The sequence below is a fragment of the Uloborus diversus genome, chromosome 5 (genome assembly GCF_026930045.1).
Source record: "Uloborus diversus isolate 005 chromosome 5, Udiv.v.3.1, whole genome shotgun sequence".
Lineage (NCBI taxonomy): Eukaryota > Metazoa > Arthropoda > Arachnida > Araneae > Uloboridae > Uloborus > Uloborus diversus.
In genome coordinates, this window is record NC_072735.1 from 146,662,167 (window position 1) to 146,667,100 (window position 4,934).

General features: G+C 34.3%; 1 non-coding gene across 1 annotated transcript; it reads left to right on the forward strand.

Moving 5' to 3' along the window:
• Window positions 1–4,464: 4,464 nt before the first annotated feature.
• On the forward strand, window positions 4,465–4,537 carry Trnaa-agc (transfer RNA alanine (anticodon AGC)). Its single transcript has one exon. It is a non-coding gene; the product is annotated as a tRNA-Ala (tRNA).
• Window positions 4,538–4,934: the final 397 nt, after the last annotated feature.

The following is a 4,934-nucleotide window of genomic DNA, read 5'->3' on the forward strand; positions in this document are numbered from 1 at the left end:
TTAGTTTTTAGTATGGCCCTGGCCTGTAACTCAGGGGCGTGCACAGGGCGGAGGGGGGGGGGGCTCGAAATTTTTAAAAGGGGGTTGAAATATATTTAGCACCTGTAACATCACAGTTCAAAATCAATCTAAGTTAAAAAAAAAAAAAAACCCTAAACCATGCCCATAGTTAGTCATTTAATATAACGCAATTCTCCTGATTTTTTCATTTTTATTTTGTCTATTGTATATGCTAATAATGACTTCTCCGAAAGTGGAAGCTGGAGCTGCTTTAATGAGTGGGAGAGAGAGTGTTTTGTTTGAAAAAAGTTACTATATGTTCGAAAAAAAATGGCATTTGAACCCATGCACCCCACCAATTTTTGCCTTTGTGCTAAAATATAAATAAAATTATTGAGGTTCATACAATGTAAGTGCAGCTTACTAAACGCTTGTGTTTATAAATTAATACGAGTTGTAAACTTTTTTCTGCACATTCTACAAAAAGAACAATACAATTTTTTTTAAGATAATTTTTTCTTTTTACTGAATTTTTTAAAAAAGTCGAACACAAATGAGGGACTTTTGCAGGGGTGTTCATCTTTAAACGCACAAGTATTCTCTGCTACATTCAAAAGTGAATAGTTTGATCCGATCGGCTAATAATACTGAACTTTATTTGGAACTTAGAACCATATGAGGTGAGAAACGCGGTTTTCGAGATGAAAATATATTTTAAAGTTAGTTGGCAAAATCGTGAAATACGACTCCCCCTCCTCCCCCGCTGAATTTTGCTTAAATGCACAACTGATTATGTGCATAATACTAATTATCAATTATTACAAACTAATTATCAATTATTTACAACTGTTATTCAGAAAAATTTAGAGAAAATAGCTTCCAAGTTCCTGATCAATCATTCAATGAACACTAAAATTAGCTATTTTAAAAAAAGCGATTATTTGCGCTTTTTTAACAAAATATTATTTATCGGTTTAATAAACTAGATTATTATTTAAATTAGCATTTGATTTTTTAGTTTGAACAAATAATTAATAAAGTCATTATACTTAATTTTTCAGTTGAAAATAAACTATAAATGTTTATTATTTTCCTTAGAATTAATTAATATTTTATTACTAGGGTGTTTTTTTAATTAATTGAAGACGCCGGTTCTCCCTGGAACTGGATGCCTGAGCCGAATGTTATTTCCAGTCTGCTAACCTGACGACTACCCTCAATGAACTTTCCCATTTTGCATAGGCACGTGCAACCAGTTTCACCACGTGGAACTTCTCAAATGGACCCCCCCCCCCGCCCTTTCCCGGAATCCCGAATGGTGCTAGCCCAGTTGCCCTCTTCTATACCACGTTGAACTTTTCAATAGCAACCCACGCCCTGAACCCCGAATGGTGCTAAAAATTGCGCCAAGCTAAGGCGCCAGATTGTTAAGCTTAGAAATTTACTCTTGAAAACAGCCTTGAATGTCCGAGCACCTAAGCCCCTCCCTTCAAACCCTACGTAGAGTTGGAAGACACCCGATTGGTCAATCGTGTTCCCGGTCAGTTGGGTGGAAGCCCCCCGTGGAGAAATTTTTGGACCAAATGGGAGAACACCGAAATTACGCCTCCTATCCCCGCTCTTTTGGCAGCTGCGATAGGAGGTCATGAAAGGTCACTGAGACCTCCCAAAATTTCCTAAAAGTATAACGGATTTTTATTGATTGACTCGATTCGCAAATTTTGAGACAATATTACAAATTTGATATTCTTTTTTCTTTTCTTAATTACCTTTAATGTTGCATCGTGTTTCTTCTAATTAGATGTTAAGTATGTTTGATAAGTGTACTTGCTCGTATTTTCTAATTCGATAAAATTGTAATTTTATTCGGCAAATTGAGAATTTTCTCCTTCCCAAAAATTTTAGCTCGGAGCGCCCCTACCTCCCCCCACTATTTCATATAAATTAAAAAAAAAAAAAAAAATCAATAATATTTGCAATTTGTTATAAAATTTGTTTGTATTATTTTTTATCTAACTTAGCTGGCTAAAACTTCGCTGATAAGGAGCTACCGTGACAGGAAGGTTTTGATATATCCTAAGTGCGATTTAAATGTTTGGATAAATGTGTTCTGGGGAAAAGCCTTCAATTTTTTGTAGTAGATCCAGAGGATGTTGTTTTTTTTTTTTTAATGATAAAAAAAGAAAAATAAAATCCAAATATACTGTTTGACCGCGGATTGTATGTAATTTGGCAATCTGCCAAGTAAAGACTATTCCATCTGAATGAATCTAGCAGGGGAGAAGGGAAAATAACGATGGAAATTTTTGATGCACGCGTTTTATAATGTCACTAGTGCCTTATTCATTTTTTGCATTTTCTGAAATAAAATCAGGGAAAACAAAATAGTTACCATGGAAACAACAAAAAGAAAAGAAAACATTTTCATTTCGTTCAGGAACGTAAAAGCAAAATGAAAACTTTGTTGTGAATAAATAAATCATTTAATTTTTGCCGAGAGAATATAAATCGAATATAATTCCGATTAAAGAAGTGTTGCTGAGAGCAAATTTTTTATTTTTACAAAACTAAATCTGAATAATAGAGAGGCAAAAATGCACATCTGTAACAAACCAACTAACACCCCTATAAACTAACAGATACGCCCATTTCCGCTTATAAACCGGTTATTAGCCTTTCCATGCAATCGATGGTCAGACAGTACTCGTATATTGTTTCAATAACTTTTTTTTCGCAAAACCTTTTTTTTTTTTTTTTGAAATCGGTCGAAATGCCGGCCCCCCTGGCGAGGGCCACTCCTGCCAACCCCTAGGTTCGTCACTGGATACGAGAATGAGATTTTCAACCCTAGACCCTCTTTTTGAAAAATTCCTGTGTGCGCCACTGATAACAAGTGAAAACTTCCATTTCTGAGGAAAGGGACTACGAACTCTGTATTACAAAAAGAAAACTCTCTGTAGATACCAAGAAAAATATTCAATAAAAATGCGTTACAACTTTCTACCAATTTTCGAGGTAATTAGATTTTAGAAGAAGTATCTCTAATAGCGTAGGAATACTCCAAATACCAGAAATGACTTGCCCTCCACTAAAAAAAACATGCAATTGGGCCAATACCTTATTTGCCTGACCAATGAATAAGCATCAGAAATAGAAACTCTGTTACAGTTTGGTACACGTGTCACAAGACCACGCCCCGCCATCCCTCTACCCCTAATTTCTGGACGACCCCCCGCACAGCCTCGCGGGAAGGAAGAGGGGGGGACACACGTGATTACGAGAATGGAACAGCAGGCGAGGTTCCCGTTCTTTTGTGTTGGAGTTGTGATATATGTTGATAAAGTAGTTGGGGCGGACGGAGTAGTTTGTTCGCTATTGATTGGTAGTTTTTCTTTAGAAGGTTTTGGAAGGGATTTTTTTTTCTTGGGTTTGAAGAAAGATCTTATCTCAGAAAGGTTTTTTCTTTATACTTGTAAAGATTCTGTTATTCTGTATATCTATGAGAAAATTGGTTTGTATCCAATTCATTCAGCGGCGTAGTAGCGAGAAATGTTTCATGGAGGAAGGCTTGAGGGGGCTGGAGGGGGGATGAATGGCAAAAATTGCGCGACGCGCACAAATGCGCATAAATAGTCGTAAAAGCAATAAATGAATAAAAAATAACTAACTTTTACTGTCAATCCTTCATTGCGAGAACTTTGATTGGTTACAAAAAAAATCAAATGCTTTGCAAAACATTTATTTTAAACGAATTCAGCTATTAACCGATTATCAACAATAAATTGCTTATCGAGTTTTTTGTACTATTTTTTTTTAATTCTAAAGACATTCCTCAAAAAAAAAAAAAAAAAAAAAAAAAAATCATTTGAAAATAAAAGTTATAGCTAAAAATATAAAATGAAGGTTACTGTTGTGAAATTTGAATACCTACTGAAAAGCACTTATTTTCGTGATGATTTATCCAACGAACTTCGCATTGTGAAAATTTCAGCCTTGCAATTTCGTTTTTCCTTTTTTTTTTTTTTTTTTTTTTTTTTAATTTTGGCTCTGTTTATCGTATAAAATTCGCGAAATTTCCAGCGCGCGAAATTAGCGATATCTTCATTTTCACAGAAATTAAGACTCGCGAAACTAAGAACTTTTACATCATTCGCGAGACTTAAAACTCCAATATTACTTCTTCATCAGCATTTACGATTCTCATCAATTTTATTTTCGTAAATGAATTATTTTTGATTTTTACAAACGTAAGTTTTCCTCCCCACTATTCTATTGTTTAGTCAAAGGTCTGAATTGCAAAATGAACTGTTCAAACGTAAAACATTACTCTATGACCAATATTATATTTTTCTTTCCTACAGATTTTTAGTTTTGGTTTGATTGCTAAATCCATCATTTGAGCTCAGAAAAGCGTTTTCAAGCTACTTTTGCTTTGTTTTGCTGAAATGGCTTTCCGCTAAAGGAGGGGGCGTAGCTCAGATGGTAGAGCGCTCGCTTAGCATGCGAGAGGTACCGGGATCGATACCCGGCGCCTCCACAGTTTACTTTTCCTACTGACTTTTGCAGTCTGAAGCTAAATGTACGAGTTCAATGCAAATTTTTTATTAATTATTTGTACTTTCATTAGAAAAAAATGTTTAGAAAACGCATACAAATAAGCAAAAAAAAAATTAGCTCGGAGAATTGCTTCCGAAAAAATTTGCATTATTATATACAAGTTATTAATGTAAAATAAAAATAGACGTGGTTAAGGTTTATATTGTTTTATGAAAATTACTAAACAAACAATCCAGTAATTAATAATGGATTGTTTGTTCAGTAATTAACAATCCTTAAATTCCCCCCTTTTTTTTTATCCTGAAAGTTTATTTCTCCTTAAATGCTTCCCCACTTAAAATGCTTTTTTGTTTCATCTTCTTTAAAATTACATAATA